The sequence below is a fragment of the Bison bison genome, unplaced genomic scaffold, assembly GCF_000754665.1.
Source record: "Bison bison bison isolate TAMUID 2011002044 unplaced genomic scaffold, Bison_UMD1.0 scf7180017864353, whole genome shotgun sequence".
Taxonomy (NCBI): Eukaryota; Metazoa; Chordata; class Mammalia; order Artiodactyla; family Bovidae; genus Bison; species Bison bison.
Genome location: NW_011494925.1, coordinates 240,246 through 260,526, shown reverse-complemented (window position 1 = coordinate 260,526; position 20,281 = coordinate 240,246). Strand labels below are relative to the sequence as shown.

Below are 20,281 nucleotides of genomic sequence, written 5' to 3'. Positions count from 1 at the left end.
CTGCCTCTTGAGAAATCTGTATGCAGGTCAGGAAGCAACAGTTAGAACTGGACATGGAACAACAGACTGGTTCCAAATAGGAAAAGGAGTTCGTCAAGGCTGTATATTGTCATCCTGCTTATTTAACTTCTATGCAGAGTACATCATGAGAAACGCTCTACTGGAAGAAACACAAGCTGGAATCAAGATTGCTGGGAGAAATATCAATAACCTTAGATATGCAGATGACACCACCCTTATGGCAGAAAGTGAAGAGGAACTAAAAAGCCTCTTGATGAAATTGAAAGTGGAGAGTGAAAAAGTTGGCTTAAAGCTCAACATTCAGAAAACGAAGATCATGGCATCCGGTCCCATCACTTCACAGGAAATAGATGGGGAAACAGTGGAAACAGTGTGAGACTTTATTTTTCTGGGCTCCAAAATCAGTGCAGATGGTGACTGCAGCCATGAATTAAAAGACGCCTACTCCTTGGAAGGAAAGTTATGACCAACCTAGACAGCATATTCAAAAGCAGAGACATTACTTTGCCAACAAAGGTTCGTCTAGTCAAGGCTATGGTTTTTCCTGTGGTCATGTATGGATGTGAGAGTTGGACTGTGAAGAAGGCTGAGCGCCGAAGAATTGGTGCTTTTGAACTGTGGTGTTGGGAAAGACTCTTGAGAGTCCAAGGGACTGCAAGGAGATCCAACCAGTCCATTCTGAAGATCAGCCTTGGGATTTCTTTGGAAGGAATGATGCTAAAGCTGAAACTCCAGTACTTTGGCCACCTCATGCGAAGAGTTGACTCATAGGAAAAGACTGATGCTGGGAGGGATTGGGGGCAAGAGGAGAAGGGGATGACAGAGGACGAGATGGCTGGATGGCATCACTGACTTGATGGACGTGAGTCTGAGTAAACTCCGGGAGTTGGTGATGGACAGGGAGGCCTGGCGTACTGAGATTCATGGGGTCGCAAAGAGTGGGACACAACTGAGTGACTGATCTGATCTGATCTGATTGCTGAGAAATCTACAGCCATATCACTTTTTTTACTCTATTACATTTAAATCTATTGGTCTAGGTTACACTTTGAATGACTCTTTTATACATTCCTGAGTTTTTAACATCATGTATTAGTTATTTCATCATACAATATGAAAAAATTATTATCACCACTGATCTCAAAAGCAAAGTCTTTAAGTATTGTGAAGCTGCGAACCCAAGAGTGGTAGGTAGAAGAAGTTTTGCAGTTGATTTTTGCTTGAAAGCTTGAATTTAACGTGGGCAACAACACTGTCAGTGAAGTGAAAGGCTGTACTTTAACCATTTATGAGAAATCGTCTACTAAACACTCAAGATGATTAAGCATATCTGTCGATTGTTCTTTTAGGTAAAAGCAGTGCATCATGACAAAGCAGCTTATTAAGTCAATTGCTCACACAAGGCTTCCCTGTGGACGCCTTCTTTAGTATGTGGTAAAAGTGCTTTCTACACACTTCCAATTCATCATAAGCATTTTAAAAAGATGTGTATTCAGGGTCAAAATTTGATAAAATTAATAATTTTTATAGCTACATCAATGACATTCTTAAATGTAACTGGAATCTTCTTACAAGTGCTTGGAGGTGAAGAACATATGGCCATCATGAAAGTTTAATACTATCACAGTTGGTGCCCCAGCCTTGTTTGTGAACAGGCACCATCATTTTTATTCACGGCACTTTTGCACCCTCAGCAGAAACGGCAAAAACAGTGGAAAAGGCAAATAATGTTTTAGCATTATGATGAAAGGAGATCCACAGACCATATTTTGAGGATTGATAAGTTAAAACTATCTGTGAAGACAGTTTAAAAGAGAAAGACTTTAAATGTAGGCAAAGCATCCACATAAAAAGTCAGCAAGACAGGAGGCTGGTTCACCGTTGTAAATCTCTCTCTGCAGGTCAACACCCAGCCGGTCTTCCCGCATGCTATGGCTCATGCCCGTCCAGGTCAGTGCCCTGGATCCCACTCCCTGCTCCTGAACCTGTCAGCTCGCTACCTGTCACCACCTTTATCTAAAACAAGGGAAAATAAACACCAGATACTAAAGCCTTTCCATGAAGGGAGAATCAGAAATGAGAGAAAGGAACAGACCAATAAAAAAGAAAAGAAGGGTAATGGCCAATGTAAATGAGATGCCACGGAATTTAGGGCCCAGTGCTTGTTGCAACAGTAAATATGAAGGGGATACACCCAACTATAAGAAGAAAACGACTTTCAGAGCTGGTTTTTAAAACTCCAGTCGTATGTTACATTTTTTACCAGTTGCATTACATCTGCTCATTGACTGCTTTACATCCGAGCACCATCACTTGGTCACTAGTTGGACCCCAATACCTGAAAAACCTCCTGGGCACTGCTGACATTCATCCAAACTTTGCTAAACTTACGATTCTTTTTTTTTTTAAGTTCTTTTTATAAAAAAAAAAAAGTTAATTGATTTGTAAACACTAAATAAATGCAGACAGCTAAAATTTTTTTCTGTGGAATTAGATGTAAACAAAACCACTCTAAAGAACTATGAAAACAGTACCTTAAAAAAAAAAATCTAGGCCTTTGTATGAAGACTGCTTTGCAAATGTGATTAACTTCTAATTTTACTTAAAAGTTAAGTGCCAAACTGGAAAATCATAGATGACGCATTATGTAAAGCCAGAGATGACATAATTCAAACCAACTTTAGTCACTGAATATTTAAAGAAAGACATTGGTCCTACACTTGGAAACAAAGACTGCATATTTACTTCTTTTAATTTAAAATAAAATGTTCAAAAGTACAAGAGTACATACTTTCATGCAGTTTTTCAATGAACTAGTAAATATCAATACTAATTATTTTCAGAAAAGATCCTCTAACAGAAAAGAACTTTTGAAAAAAGGCATATGGTAATAACAACTGACTGTGAGAATCAGGAAAAAGGGGAAAATGGATTTACACAAAATAGAAATGCAAAGAGCTGCTGCTGCTGCTGCTGCTGCTGCTAAGTCGCTTCAGTTGTGTCCGACTCTGTGCGACCCCATAGACGGCAGCCCACCAGGCTCCCGCACCCCTGGGATTCTCCAGGCAAGAACACTGGAGTGGGTTGCCATTTCCTTCTCCAATGTGTGAAAGTGAAGTCACTCAGTCGCGTTAGACTCTTAGCGATCCCATGGACTGCAGCCCACCAGGCTCCTCCGTCCATGGGATTTTCCAGGCAAGAGTACTGGAGTGGGTTGCCATTGCCTTCTCCGAATGGAAAGAGCAGTTAACAATAAATCTATAAGAAATCAAAATATGTAAAAGTATGTGAGATGCTATGAAAATTAAGCTGAAACTCAGATGAAATGGAAAATTTTATGGCTAATATATATTATTACACCAAAATTCTATCAGAGGAGGCAGGAACCCAAAAGAGGCTGACAGCTGTCAAAGAACTTGAGAAAGGACCCATGAACTACCAAGGCCTTGTCTTCCCCTGAGGAGAAAAAGTGACAAGTCACTGAAGACATACGTCCAGTATTCCAGTACTAACCCACGTCCAATACCCACTCAACTACTTCAGGGCAGAGCGGGAAAAGAATGGCTCCCAAATTTATTTTTGAAGTCAAAAGAACATTGATACCACAACTGGACTAAGACAACAAATTAAAAAAAAAAAAAAAAAAACACCCAAAACACCAAATCTAACTTATGAATACCAAAATAGAACTCTTAAATATCAGCAAACATTGAGAGTGGTGGGGGGAAACAACTCAGTAAGATACATCCGAGGTTTGCTGGTATGACTGTGTATTTGTAAATCTACTAACATAATCTACCATAGATCAAGAAGAAATATTATGATCACAGCTGTAAATAACAAGATTTGAAAAAAATTACATTAATTCTTGATTCGCCTCAAAAGTAGTCTTTGCAGAATAGAAACAGATGGACATTTAACACAATAACTATAACAAAATTATGAACCATAATGAATAAATGCTGACAGGTGACAACAAGGATGCCAATTATCAATACTATTAATTAGCATTATTTCAACTGAGTAGCCAGTTAATCTGTCAACAGTAAGAAGCATAAATATTGGAAAGGAGGAAACAAGTTGTCATTATTCACAAATGACATGACTGAATGAATACTTGGAAACACAACAGATGCAGCTGAAAAACTATTGCGGGGGGGAAGAAAATTCAGTCAAGTAACTACTTAAAAAATGTACACATAAAAATCACTAGTAATTCTATATTTTTTAAAAAGCTGATAAGAAAATATAATAAAAGACTAGATTCTACTTATAATGGTTTTTAAAAGATGGAGGGTCAGGATGGGGAACACATGTACACCCACGGGAAAAAAATAAAGATGAAATTAATTTTTTAAATGTCCCGAACTTTATGAAAAAAATTCTCAAACTCCTCAGAAGGGAGCATAAAAGACCTAAAGACACATTATGTTCTTCAATAAAACAGTTAAATCCTGTCAAAATACTAGGTTCAAGACCCCATGAAAACATCAATGATGTTTTTGCAAGAAACCTGACAAGATGATGTTGAGCTCAGATGCACAAATGATGAAAAGAGAACCAAGACAGATGCTACAGGACAAATGAAAGGGATGAGCTGCACAGGATCACTATGCACTGCCGGGGCTCAGACCCAAAGGAGGATTGCAAAGTCAAGAGACAGACACGGCACACGGAAGGAGTCTGTGATGAGGAAGACAGCTTGAACTACTGGACGGAAGGCGGGTTACTAAGGAAGCGATGAGAGAAGGCTGGAAAACCACTTGAGCATGGTGGGGAAAGCAAGACTTTGAATTCATTCCTTATGCAACTATAAATTTCAGAAGGATCAGATTTGCAAACGAAATAGATAAATGAATGAAAGTTGAAAGAATCCTTAAAAAACTTAAGACGGCAAGTTTCTGTGCATAACATAAAATCTTGACTCCATAAAGGAAAAGATCAACAAACATTAACAATGAAAATGTACGGCACAAATAAACCCAAAAAACAAGCTGGAGGAAAACTGCAAACACATATGTTGCTGTCGTTTAGTCTCTAAGTCATACCTGACTTTTTTGTGACGTCCGTGGACTGAAGGCCACCAGGCTCCTCTGTCCATGGGATTTCCCAGGCAAGAATACTGGAGTGGGTTGCCATTCCCTTCTCCAGGGGATCTTCCTGACCCAGGGATCAAACTTGAGTTGGCAGGCAGGTTTTTTGGTTTTTTTCTTTATAAAACACGCTGAGCTATCAGAGAAGCCTGTAAACACACATGACCAAGGATGAATTTCTGTCACATAGACCATGCTCTTAGCAATCAGCAAGAGAAAGGTATACAGTTCTAGAAGCAAATGAGCAAAATATAAATGAAAATGAAAAATTGACACAGAAAGGACCGAAGGAAAGTAAAAAAAAACAAGCAAGAGAGAAATCAAGCAAGCAAGAGAAGGAGACAAATTCAAGTGGCCAGTTAACACCCTAGAAGATTCTCAACTCATCTACCACAAAGACATTAAATGAATTTGGGCAAGATGGAACTCTACTGATACACTGAGATTGTGGTGGTAGCTACATGACTGAATGTATTTGTATAAACTCAACAGATTGTACACTATAAAGGATGAGTTTCACTGAATGTAAACTATTAAAGAGATGGGAATACCAGACCACCTTACCTGCCTCCTGAGAAATCTTTATGCAGGTCAAGAAGCAACAGTTAGAACTGGACATGGAACAATGGACTGGTTCCAAATCAGAAAAGGAGTATGTCAAGGCTGCATCTTGACACCCTGCTTATTTAACTTATAATGCAGAGTACATCATGCGAAATACTGGGCTGGATGAAGCACAAGCTGAAATCAAGACTGCCGGGAGAAATATCAATAACCTCAGATAGGCAGATGATGCCACCCTTATGGCAGAAAGTGAAGAAGAACTAAAGAGCCTCTTGATGAAAGTTAAAGAGGAGAGTGAAAAAGCTGGCGTAAAACTCAACATTCAAAAAACGAAGATCACAGCATCCAGTCCCATCACTTCATGGCAAATAAGATGGGGAAATAGTAAGAGACTTTATTTTCTTGGGCTCCAAAATCACTGCAGATGGTGACTGCAGCCATGAAATTAAAAGACGCTTGGCTCCTTGAAAGAAAAGCTATGACCAACCTAGACAGGATATTAAAAAGCAAAGACATTACTTTGCCAACAAAGGTCCATTTAGTCAAGGCTATGGTTTTTTCAGTAGTCATGTATGGATGTAAGAGTTGGACTACGAAGAAAGCTGAGCGTAGAAGAATTGATTCTTTTGAACTGTGGTGCTAGAGACGACTCTTGAGAGTTCTTGGACAGCAAGGAGAAAAACCAGTCAGTCCTAAAAGAAATCAGTCCTGAATATGCATTGGAAGGACAGATGCTGAAGCTCCAATACTTTGGCCACCTGATGCGAAGAACTGACTCATTTAAAAAGACCCTGATGCTAGGAAAGACTGAGGGCAGGAGTAGAAGGGGATGACTGAGGATGAGATGGTTGGATGGCATTACCAACTCGATGGACATGAGTTTGAGCAAGCTCTGGGAGTTGGTGATGGACAGGGAAGCCTGGCGTGCTGCAGTCCATAGGGTCGCAGAGTCGGACTGATTGAAACTATACGTTAACTTTAAAAATTCACTAACAAGAAAATTCAAAACAAAACAAGATAATATCCTTCACTGGTGAGTTTGAAAAAACTAAATCAAAAACAACGCTGGCAAGGGTATGGGGAACTGCTGCTGCTAAGTCACTTCAATCGTGTCCGATTCTGTGCGACCCCATAGACGGCAACCTACCAGGCTCCCCCACCCCTGGGATTCTCCAGGCAAGAATGCTGGAGTGGGTTGCCATTTCCTTCTCCAATGCATGAAAGTGAAAAGTGAAAGTGAAGTCGCTCAGTCGTGTCTGACTCTTCGAGACCCCATGGACTGCAGCCTACCAGGCTCCTCCGCCCATGGGGTTTTCCAGGCAAGAGTACTAGAGTGGGGTGCCATTGCCTTCTCCATGGGGAACTAGCCCTGACCATTAACTGCTCAAGTGTACACTGGTACAACTTGTGGAGGATTACTTGAAAATATTTATCAAAATTTCAGAATTCACATATGCTTGAGCCAAGTAATTATGCTATTAGGAATTTGTCTTTTAGATATATATACATGCCAAAAACAGGGACATATGGAAAATGATGTGAAGAGAATTAAAAAAAAAAAAACAGAAACTAATACTACTTAATCATTTACCTATTAATGACCTACACATGGGCGTGCTTAGTCACTTCAGTCATGTCTGACTCTCTGTGACCCCATGAACCATGGCCTGCCAGGCTCCTGTGTCCATGGGATTCTTCAAGTGAGAATACTGGAGTGGGTTTCCATTTCCATCTCCAATGACCTACTATTAGCAAATATAGGCCACATATTGGCCTACTATGTGCCAAGCCTTGGAATATACTGCGTCTCATTTAATCTTCATAACCCAGCGAGTTTAGTTCTAGGCATAAGGAGTACCGAGTCTGACACAGCAGGAAGCACTCACCTGGAGCTAGACTGCTCCGGGTCATCTGCATCCCAGCTCCAGCTTCATCAGCTGTGTCATCTTAGAGGTATTGGTGCCCATCACACAAGTTAGCGGTGAGGTTTCAAAGTGCTCATAAATGTGATGTCCTTAAAAATGCCGCCCACAGATTAAGCTATACAGGTGCTTGAGGCTAAAGGCAGCAAGAATAAAAGTAACGCCCGCTCTGTACGAGTGGGGAAGCTGAGGCAGAAATCACAGCACTGGCCTCTAATCACACCCTGATTCTGCAGGATGATCCGCTTAATCTAAACTTCGCTAGACTTCTGCTGCATAATGCATTCTGGTCAAAATGTAGAATGGATCTGGATATCAGGGAGCAACAGTGAAAACACATGTCAAAAGCTAGTGAACTAGTTCAGTAAGTTACAGTCCATCCACACGATGGGGTATTAAAATGCATGAAGAAAGGGGTCCAGGAGACACTGGAAAAGGCAAGCTACAAAAGAAAAGGCAAATATGGTCCCATGTGTGTATTTATATGGCTAAATATATACAGTTAAAGTCTCCAGGTATCAGTGACCACACATCCAGGCGGAGGACACGGGATCAGGAAGCCACACCTGCAAGGAGACGTACGTTTCCCACAGAGGACCTTGCGGTGACCACTGAGCAGGTTTTACTTTACACAGAGCCACCACCATTCCCTCCTCCCCACGGGCTAGGTAAACAAGTGTTTGTCTGTGTGTTTTCGCCACCTGGGGTCACAAAAGCAGGACGCTGATGCCCTCGGGGTCAAAGGTCTCAACAGCTTTCCTGAATCACCCATCTCTGTGGACCCTCTTGAACTGCTTCCAATCCTCCCCAGCTTCCAAACTCCTGATGCACCTGCCCCCCCCCACCCCAGGCCTGGCCTGGTCTCGCCCCCAGTACCTCACTCTCTCATTTCAGTCTTCCGCTTCCCACTGAGACTCACCCGGGGCTCCGCTCCTATAAACACCCGACCGAGGAAAGCCCTGGCGCCTAACAACCCCAGGACCTGAGCTCACCCCAGACAAGGCGTCCTCACCACTCACTACCGTTTCTGTAAGCTCCTTAACTGCGCTCACCTCTTTGCCTCCCTCTCCTACGGTATTATCACTCCAGCTCACACACGTGTCTTCACACTGATAAAACACTGCACTCCTCCACCAGTGTGAGGAGAGAGCTGCAAACCAGAGTTGAAAGATAAAGTCCTGACCCTCCAGGGCCTTCGATCCTAGTGCAGAATGTAAGTAAGCAAACATGTGCAGAAGGGTTGTAAAAGACACACATTTACAGCCCAAATGACGCGCTCATCCTTGAGAGGACAGACCTTGCTCACTCCAGGAGGCAGAGGCTTCTCGTCACCCACTGCGATCACTTCTGCTGGTAGACTTACTTCCACCGCCACTACAACCACCAACCCAGGGGGATTACTGTGCATAAAAAAATGCACACTAATCTTCCTGAATCGTCACAATAACCCTATTTTCAAGGTTCCAGCTTTACTTCTATTTTATAGAAGAGTAAACTAAACCTTAGAATGTTTAACAGTTGTCCTGAAGTTGCAAAGGAATTTGCCAAGCGACAGACACAAGAGCAGACCGTTGCCGGTTTCCGATGACATGTCATTTTATCTGACTGTGTTAACACTGTATGGAGCTGGGAGGACAAAGCCTTGTGGTTCTGAGCAAGACTCTGCAGTCACCACTGCCTAATGACCCTGGGCACTATGCCTCAGTTTCCTCATCTGAAAATGAGAATTTAAAAGTATGTACCAAGGGGGATCCACTTCTGGCATGATGGAAAGGGAGACTGACAAATCTTCTCTGTAAAAAGCAGAGAAAAACTCTACAAAATCTATAAAGTTTTTCCTCTGTAAAAACTATAAAGCTGGGCAAAACTGTCAACAGCAACCATTTCAGCACTTTAGAGATAAACTAACTGCGTACAACTGAGAACTTATTCATAAAAACCACTAAGCATTGGGACTTCATGAAAATTAAAAATTTCCGTGCTCCAAAATGCATCATTAAGAGAAAAGAGAAGCTACAGATTGGGAGGAAATATTTGCTTACTGTGTGTCTGATAAAGGATTTGTAGCCACAACAAATATATAAAGAACTCTTAAAACTGAATGATAAAACCACCTGCTCTTAAGTGGGCAAAAGATTTAAATAAGACCTTTTACCAAAGACATACAACTGACTAGTAAGCACATGAAAAGGTGCTTGACACTACTGGTGGTGAGGAAAATGTAAATGAAAACCTCAATGAGGGACCACAACCCACCCCAAGACGGGCAAGACCTAGAGTCAGCAAGAAGGGAGACAAAGTGGAACCCTCCCACATTGCTGGTGGCAACGTAAAATGGGCTGGCTTTTAAACATTCTTCTTTTTCTCCTTATTATATGGAAAATGATTAAAATGCATAACTAGATGTGCACACCACAAAGACTTATGACAAGGCGGGTGCGTTTCAGACCCCTAGGAATCGCCCCGTGTCCGTTTACACAGATCGTCTTTCTTTTTTCTACACTGTATAGCACTTGTGTCTTGACTTTCTCCTCTTCTTGTGGTGTCCTGAGGAGCTGAAGTTTCTCAACGTATTTCAGTCGAATCTGTAAGTTTTCTTTTATTGTCCGCTGCTCCTATTGTCTTAAGAAACACTTTCAACACAGAAAGCATGGTATCTCCTGTTATTTCCTATAGAAAAGTATTAAAGGGTTTGCCTCTCACAGGTAAGTCCTTGGTTAATACTTGGTTAGTACTGACTCATGTGTGAGCAAGGGATTAATTCGCATTTTTGCACAGGGATAACCAATTGGCTCGACATATTCAGAGAAAAATACTGACCCTCTAAGAATCCAAAGAAATGCAAATTAAAATAGCAGTGATCTTTCACAAGCCAAATCAGCAAAGATTCTTCTAAATAATGATATTCATTAGTTGAAAACATCTTAATATAGTTGTAAAACATCACTTGGATATATGCAACTCTTAAAAACATACTCTTTGACCCAATAATGCTATTTTTATAAATCCTGAATATGAAAACAAAGCATAATAACATCCCCTGCATTTATAATGTAGTGAAAAGATAAATTTAAATTTAAAAAATCAGAAACATTCTAATTTCCAACATTACGAGAACTGTAAACAAAATTCTTGCACATCTACACAATGGAACTTTAGGGAAACACTAAAACTGATATTTATACAGAGTTATAAATAACATGGGGGAAAAGTTCATATTGTTCATTTGTTATGTGCAAAAACACAGGAAATGAAATCTTATGTAAAGTGTGGCCTCAATTATGTAGAAAGAATAGGGAGGAAAATCAGACCAGAAAGAAATACAACATAACTGTCAACTGGATCACAGAAGACTTTGTAAGTATTATTTCCAGTACCTTATTTTCAAAATATTCTACAAAAAACATGGAGTGTTTTCTTCAGAACAAGGTCTGTAGGCTTGTTTGTTGGTAAGGCACTGTTTAGAAGGGGATGGCTGAGTAAATCCATCAAGTCAAAGCAGAGTGCAAAGCCTTTCCTCGTTTTTCAGGCACAGCATGACCACCAAACAAAAAAGCAGGTCAACAGGTAAAAACACTTATTATTTTTGCTGTATTAAGAACCTATACAGCCTCCTCCTTCTCCTCAGTCCACTTAAAATAACTTTTTGCCAATCTGACATTACATTTTATTTAGTGTATATGTAGTCTGGACTGAAATATTCAAAGTTTAAACGTTAAGAGTAATAACCCCACCAGCTCTTCAGTGGCTTGTATTCCACGGTTAATCACCGTCATTCCATAGAACATTCCTTCAATTCCCTTTCCCCATTCTCACTCGGAAAAACTCTCCTGGCGGAACCACAACCCTGGGGACACCCACTCTGCCTGCACCCTCCCCGGGAACGTGGCTGGAGAAACACCAGCCGTCTGGCTGGTCTCAGTCTGCAGTCGTCTCCGCGAGCCGCAGGGGCAGCCTGAACGCAGCCTGGAAGTCACGTTCCATCCCCTGGTCCACTGAGCTCTCCCCTTCCGCGCCGAGCACGTCTTGTCTTCCCTCAGACCTCCTACATCTCCCCCACCTTCAATCTCAGCTGAAGGCCGGGCTCCCTACTTACCGGAGACAATCGAGACCTTCAGAAGCAAACGTGACACTGCAGCGCCGCGGCAGCCCACGCCCACCCGGCTACCATAAACCCACCGACCTTTCCACGGGCCGCTGCGCTTGTGCGCCCGTCTCCTCCACCTGCCAACGAGTCCCCTCTGCTGGGTCACTCCTCAAAGATACAAACCAACCTCCCCCACCCCCACCTATGCTTCTCTCCCTTACAGCCTAACACCTTGGGGGAACCACGCGTATATGTGGCAAGGGGGTCCTTGCCCCCATTTTTCTTAAACTCCCACCGGAGACCTTCTCCCCCGCGGTTACGGGACCGCTCTTGCCAAGGTCACTAAGGCTCGCTGTGCTGCGCTGACCTCCCGCGGACCAGCAGCGCCCCCAGGCACGCTCGGCCGGCACTCAGACTCCAGTCACTTCTCCTCCGGCCGCACTCACGTCCCTCATTCTCACGCAGGAGATAACACTGACGTGCAGCCCCCTCCCGAACCGTACCTCTTTGCAGTCCAGTTCCAGCCAGTTCCTCTCTGGATTCTGCCGCTGCGCTGTCTTATGGATACCTGAGACTCAAGCTCTTTCAAAATGAAAATCTGGGTTTTTTTTTCCTCCCTATCCCAGCCCTATACCTGCTCAAGCTGCACTCTTTCCCACTTTCATTCATGGCTACTCCATTCTTCCGGTTGCTCAGATCAAAACCTTCAGCACCATCCAGGGCTCTCCTCTTTCTCTCACTCCACATCCAATCTCAATCCCTATCTTCAAACCATAGGCAGAGCCCTCTCACCTGTGGGTCCAATCAACACACTGGCCATTGGCATCCCTGCCGCAGCCTCCTCACTGCTTTCCTGCTCCATCTCCACCCCCCACCCCCACATCTTCTCTCAATATGGCACCGGTGCTCAGGGAACTGGCAACAGATGCCTGTTACTATCCTGAGTAATAAAGTCCTTTATCTCTGACCCAGGAGTCTCATGTCTTCTGGCAGCAGCAATGGAAATGTTTTTGGTTAACTTGGTAGCTTGCAAGTAGCATAAAATCTCTGACTTACTAAATAAGTGAAATGTAGTAAACGTAATAGAATCGCTTTGACTTCTTTTAGAGTCTCTGATCTTTGCACAATAAGCTTTTAGAAGTCATATGAATATTTGCATGGCTATAAAGGTAGATAAGTGGGTTTCCCAGGTGGCTCAGTGGAAAAGAATCACCTGCTAACAGAGGAGATGGGGGTTCAATCCCTGGGTCCGGAACATCCCCTGGAGAAGGAAATGGCAATGCACTCCAGTATTCTTGCCTGGAGAATCCCATGGATAGAGGAGCCTGGCAGGCTACCGTCCATGGAGTTGCAGAGTCAGATACAATTGAGCACGCACACACTGTGTTGACTTAAGTCGCTCAGCGATATCGGACAATCAAGTTAAGACAAATGGACTTAAGGTGCCATATAATTTAAAATTAAGAATGATGTTTATGAGTACAACAAAAGCTCTAATAAATTTTCAAGTTCCAACTCCCACTTTGTGGGCTAGATACAAAACCATACCACGGCACTCAGTTTTCTGTGTGACACAGCGAATCTCCAGAGTCTCAAATTCCCCATATAAAATGAAGACGCTGATCTCTAAAACACATGAAGCTCTAAAATTATCTGATTCAATGAGAACAAAAATATGCAGAGACTTAGAAATTTAACCTGTAGAGAACTTTTATGTGAGCATTTCTAAATACATTTTCCTATTACTGTGTCCAAAACATTCCTATTAAATTGAATATAGAAAAAGTCATAAATTCAGTCATTTAAACCATCAGTGGAGCTAGTTTATAAGATTTGATTACTGAAATAAACTTGCTCCTCGATTTTTTAACTGAGATTTTAACACGTTGGATTTGAAAAGTGTGTGCGCGCTAAGTTGTTCAGTTGTGTCCAACTCGTAGCAACCCCATGGACTGTAGCCTGCCAAGCTTCTCTGTCCATGGCATTTTCCAGGCAAGAATACTGGAGTGGGTTGCCATTTCCTATTCCAGGGGATCTTCAGAACCCAAGGATTAAACCCATATCTCCTGCACTGACAGGCAGATTCTTTACCACTGCACCACCAGTTACCCATTAAAAAGTAGTATACCTATTACCAATTCATTACTGTCTCTATGTATATACAGGCTAATTTTTAAATTATTTATTTTTATCACTTATTTTCAAATGAATGATATACCATTTATTTTTAAACTGTTTATGGCGCTGATTCTCCGTTGCTGCTCGGGCTTTCTCGCTAGCTGAGGACAGGGCTCCTCCCAGCTGTGGTGTGTGGGCCTCTCGCTGTGGTGGTGTCTCCTGTCGCTCTACAGCACAAGCTCAGGAGCTGGGGCGCATGGGCTTAACTGCTCCACGGCACGTGGGATCTTCCCGAACCAGGGATCGAGCCTGTGTCCTGCACTGGAAGGCAGATTCTTTACAACTGAGCCACCAGAGGAGGCTGATCATTTTCTAAATGTTTACATTTTTACACCTTTCCAGGCACTTACCAATGTTTTAGCTAAAAAACAGCAACTTCCCAAATACTCTCACCACTTTCACTGCCTACAAGGAAGTATTAAACTACTGGTTAAACTACCAAGTAGGTAAGATCCTTTGAGAATTTTTGACCAACTGTTGACAATTAAGCAGGGCCCAAGTATCTGTCTGTCATTTACTTTTATTCAGGGGCAGGGGTGCTGTACCAAACAGTGTAATGATGAAGTTCTTTCACTACTTTTCCTTCTTCAAGATTTGTTTATACACAAGGTCTCTTAAATATACTGAACTACTAAAGCAAAAATTTTTAACTCCTAGTGGCAACATGCACATAAAAGTAACTGAAAAGTAAAGCAACTGCTTTGACTGCTTTCAGCCCTTAGGTCTTAAGACAAAGCTCCAATTTAAAAGGCAATTTGTCAATTATGTGTGCAAATTATCTGTGCAAATGCTTTTGCACAGAACATTTAAGTTTTTCATTTGATTTGCATTAAAGTATAAGAGTTTTAGCTATAACAATCTTTTCCTCATTTTATGTAAGTATACACAAATAAAGAATAGCACATTTGGGATACAAAAAGTAATCCATGTAAGATTTACTAGATGTATATTAAGAGTGAATGCAAACTTGATTCATTGATAATTAGCAATAAAGGAGATCCCGTAGAGCAATAATTATTCAAATGAATGATACAGCCCTATTAAGCAAATATAAATATCTTACAAAATGGAAAAGGTCATACACATTGTAAAATGATAACTTGTCAAAAGTAATCACTAATTCAAGGCTGCCAAACAGGGGACCTCTAATACTTTTAAAATGATGCAAGTGAAAATAATTCATGTTGCCCACTGCAGATCAGCAGGTATTTCGTAAATTAAGTTCCACAGAGTTCAGTGGCATGGGTGTGGCTTCATGACAGCACTAACTGAAAACACAATGAAAATCTTTATTTAAAGAAAAATCAGACTCGGGTTTCCCCCAAAGTAAAAGACTTTATTATTCCCTGATGCTGGCAAAACAAACACTTTGGACAAGCTTCTGATGAAACATACACTGCTTTATCACCACAAAAAAACCCACAAGGAATGTGGAATTTCCTGGCAGTCCAGTGGTTAGGACCCTGAACTTCCACTGCAGGGGGCCTTGGTTCAATCCCACCAGCCACTCAGCCAAAACATTAAAAAATTAAAAAATAAAATAAATTAAAAAAACACGAGGACAATGAAAACTGGAATGCAAACAACAGCAGATGACAACAGTGTTAACCAGCTCAGACAAATGAAAGAAAGCTGAAATTTAAGCCTGCTACAAGGGCAGGCAACAAAAACAAACCTAAGAAAAAATATCACAAATCTAAAACAAGAGTCAGATGCTAGCCATTAAAAAGTGGGAGTACAAAACATAAAACAAAAACTCTTACAGCCAAAATTAAAATTCAATAGAAGAAAAACTGAGAAAATCCACCCCCCCAAAAAAACCCCAAAATAAACCGACTTAAATATTTGAGAAAAAGCTAAAAAAAAAAAAAAATAACACATCAATCTAGGAGACCCAACACTCAACAAAGAAGAGCTTTAATCAGGAAAAGCAAGCAAATGAAGGGGGGAAAAGAAATTGTCAAAGAAAATTTTAAACTTTTCCCCAAACTGAAGAACGCAGTTTACACACTCAAAGACCATGGAAAGCTCAGTACACACACCCAAGAAAATAAATAATAATCAGGCACATCATGGTGAAATTTTAAAATTCAGGTGATAATAGAAAGATATTATAAAGCTTCCAGAAAGAGAAGGAAAAAAAAAAAATCACGCACACACGACAGGGAAAGAGATGGCAGCTGACACAGTGGTAACACTGAAAGCGGGAAGTCAGCCTTCAACTTCAGGAGGAAACCCGCCTCCAGCACAGCCCACTTGCACATCAACAACCCTGCCTGAGCACAGCCTTGCACCGCACCCGCACCGCCATGTGACGGCTTCCGGCCAACGGACTTCCAGCAACAAGGACACGAGTCACTTCTGGGCGGGACATCTCGTGCTAACTTATCAGCGTACCTGCTGGGGTAACCTGGGGCCACCAGGTGATGCGACGGGGAACTGCAGGAAGACGCCAGGGGAGCCCCCGGCAATGGACTTGGTGAAAGAGAGCAAGAAGCATCATTTACACACTGAGGTTTCAGACATTTATCTGCCATTGCAGCATAACCTATCATGTGCCGACTAACACAGGGACCTTGTGATTCTCCAGGCAAGAACACTGGAGTGGGTTGCTGTGCCCTCCTCCTGGGGATCTTCCAGACCCAGAGACCCTGGTCTCCTGCACTGCTGGCAGATTCTTTACTGTCTGAGCCACCTAGAAAGCCTGAACACAGCCAGACAACAAATCAAATATTTAGAACACGGACATTTTCTGACATATAAGATCTCACAGTCCATCACCTTTCTAGGAAGTTATGAGGATGGGCTCCATCAAATCAAGGAGGCAAACCAGGAAACAGAGACCAGGCAACGTCACCTAGAGAGAGGAGAAAGCAGCCTCTAGGTTGGCAGCTCCCGCCACTCGGCCTGTCTTCGATATTGTCCTTGCACCGACAGCCCTGCTGACTGCTGTCCCAGAGTCAGCGCAACTGTGACATCCTCCCTGAAGACACAGTCCACGTTCCCTGGCTACCAGAAGTAATACACCCTGACCCTGCATCGACAGCCAGGGAAGCTGCATTCTGAAATCTGCCAGCAACGTGGTACGTGACTCAGGCACGTTAGGTAACCACTCTTACCTGCCTCCTCATCATCTGCATGAGGATAAGGTTATCAGAAGGTGCCCTCTAATTCGAGAAAGGCAGTAATTCTTCAAATGAATAAAAGCACTAAAATCCTAATACAATTCTTTTGTTTGGTATACGTTTATACACTGACAGTCAGCGATACTTGCTAGTAATGTTATTCCCTAAATATATATACGTATATTTTTACGTTAAAAGCAATGTAAATAGACAGAAATGACTTTAATCAGAGGGACGATACCTTCTTTAAAACCAAAAACACTTTCATTATTATTATAAACATCAAAACAAAAGGAAAATCACATGAAGTGACAAGTCTACGAGTAAAAAATTCATCTTCCGTTTTTTAAGAGTATTTATTAACCCTGCTGTCCCCACCACCCAGCGTGTTGCTGATGTGGCCAGAATACCACCACATAAGAACAAGAGCAGGCAGCACCAAACGACAATCTGCAGCACCTGCTGCATACACCTTTTCCAAATAGCTCTAAAGAGTAACATTAAACTGGTTTTGCCAGAACTGTTATCTAAGAGCAGCTATATATTCCATTGCCTTCTTGGAAGAGACACTTTATAAACAAGCGTGTACATAATCTCACGCTGCCACTAAACCACTCCAGACAGACAGACGTCTCTTCACACAACCAGACTCACCTCGTGGCAGACTTCAGGATGGCATGGTGACGCCGGCAGGGGTTTTCTGACACTCAGACGGCTTCGGCTTCCAGGCCTGCAGAGATCTGGTCTCGTCTTCTGCGTTTCTTGTTCTCTACTACGCAAGAGTCGGCTCCCCGGGACAACGGAATAGCCACCGCTCCCCAAACATAGTCTCCAAGTGTGATGTCCTTTTAATAATTTTAAGAAAAAATTTCAGTGGGATGGCTGTTAAGAGTGATAACACAATATTAAAACACATAGTAGGAGAACAAGTGCCAGGGACCTTGCGGGCGGCCGTGTGCGGTATGTTCCTGCTCAAGATTTCCCACCAACCGACCACGATGACCTGGGGCCAGTTAGCCCACCACTGCTCACACTGTCAAAGTGTCAGTTGCCCAGTCGTGTCTGACTCTTTGCGACCCCATGGACTGTAGCCTCTGTCCATGGAATTCTCCAGGCAAGAATACTGGAGCGGTTGCCATTCCTCTCTCCGTGGGATCTTCCCGACCCAGGGATCAAACCCAGGTCTCCTGCATTGCAGGCAGATTCTTTACCACCTGAGCCACTAGGGAAGCCCCACTGTAGCCATGTGTAATTCTCAAATTCTAGTAGCTGCACCAGCAGTACTTTTGTAGACTCCCATTCTCCTTCCTCTTTTATGTCCATTTTTCTCTTCTTCGTTTCACACCCTTTCCCCACAGAAGGCTTCTCCAGCAAGAAAAACCAAGTCTTATGCAGATACTGCAGGTTAATCAGAATACTTCTTTTAACTAATCACCATGTAAGTGAAGTGAAGTCGCTCAGTCATGTCCGACTCTTTGCAACCCCATGGACTGTAGCCTACCAGGCTCCTCCGTCCATGGAATTTTCCAGGAAAAAGTGCTGGAGTGGGTTTCCATTTCCTTCTCCAGGGGATCTTCCCAATCCAGGGATCGAACATGGGTCTCCCACATTGCAGGAGGATGCTTTACCATCTGAGCCACCAGGGAAGCCACCAATCATGGTATAGCTTAAACTAATTATTACTATTGTGCGTGCTCAGTGGCTAAGTCGTGTCCGACTCAGTGATCCCATGGACTGAGCCCACCAGTCTCCTCCACCCATGGGATTCTCCATGCCCTTCTTCAGGGGATCTGCCCAACCCAGGGATCAAACCCAAGTCTCCTGCATTGCTGGTGGACCATCTGAGCCACCAGGGCCCCTTACATGCATTATCTCACTTAATTTTTACACCGATGTGGAGGAAGGCACACTATTATTATTTTACAAGAAGATAAATAAGATTGTTATTTTATTTCAAAAATCACTGCCCTATAAAATCACAGGGCTGAAATTCAGGCCTCGATCTGCAGCCCTATGAGAGCGTGCCTTCACCAGCTATGCTAAGAGTCACCTAGGTCTCTGGCTGGTCTAATTCCAAATGAGTTCTTCCTTCTTGCCACATCCTGAGGGTGCCAGAGGTTCCAGACAACTGAAGTCTCATCCCACCAAGTTCTGTAAGGCAACTTCAAGAGAAACGTGCCCTGGGGCGGATCCTCTCCTCGCACTCCAGGCAACTGTGATTCCAGATGAGATGGATCAGCCAGCCAGGTGTGTGAGTGAATTCAAACACCTCAGCCCGACAGGTAGAGGTGACTCTCCCTACGTGCAGCTATGTAAGCCATGGAGTTTCAAGAACTCAGGCCTTAATAGTGCTATGATTTATCCAGCTGAGCAGATCAGCACAGCCAGGGGTAAAGAAGAGAAACACAAAAACCAACAGACGTCCAAGACCCAGGCAGCACACCTCTGCCTTTACTGTGTGGACAACCACGTAGAAACCACAGGAGCTTTCTGCACCCCACGGTCCCACTCAGTGGACAGGAAGCATAAGGAGTGTGAGGAGGGCAGAGGAGAAAGACCACAGGCCCGGCACTCCCCAAGGAATTCAGTGATGAACCTTAGATCAGAAACACACGAACTGATAAATGGGGTTCCTGAAGGAGCTACGAGGAAGCGGAGCCAGGGACGGCTTCCCTGAGACGGTGACCCTGGCATTACGATCCGAGGAAGAACCAACCCCAGGAGGAGCCACTGAAGAGCAGCCCTGTTCAAGGTGAGGACTGAGACGCAGCCTGGAATGCCGAGGAAGAGAAGGGCTGGACCATGACCGCGCTGAGGCAGAGGGAAGATTCTTCAAGACCAACTGAGGAGTCAGGCAGAAGTCACATTTGTAACAACGGTAAACAGCTTGGATGTCACTTTACACAAAACATCTGCGTACTCACAGTAACTCTGTCAGATGGATTATTACCCCCATCTTAGCCCCAAATGAGGAACAAAACTCCGAGGGGATGTACAGTGTATTCAAGGTCACAAGCTAGCAACCTACACGCCACACTAAAGACTTAACACCTCCAAAACGTCCTCCACGTTCAAAGGGAGAGTGGAAATCCTCAATGACTTAGCTCAGACTATTCTACATCTATTCTTCAAACATCAACAAGGCTGACAGTCACCCAAAACAAATGTCACAACAAAGTAAATGTAAGTCTGTATGAATCATCAAAGACGACCCTGACGCCGGTTTAACGTGAAATGTGCCCTTAGTCTAAAAGTCTTCCCTACTTAGCACATAAAGCAACATGTTATGCA

General features: G+C 42.9%; 1 protein-coding gene across 1 annotated transcript in view; it reads right to left on the bottom strand.

Moving 5' to 3' along the window:
* The window catches only part of SOCS6 (suppressor of cytokine signaling 6), a 30,065-nt gene extending 11,973 nt beyond the window's left edge, over positions 1-18,092 (bottom strand). The window contains exon 1 of the mRNA XM_010855086.1: positions 17,645-18,092. The gene's annotated coding sequence lies outside the window, so the exon portion shown is untranslated. The remainder of the gene's footprint in view (positions 1-17,644) is intronic.
* Positions 18,093-20,281: the final 2,189 nt, after the last annotated feature.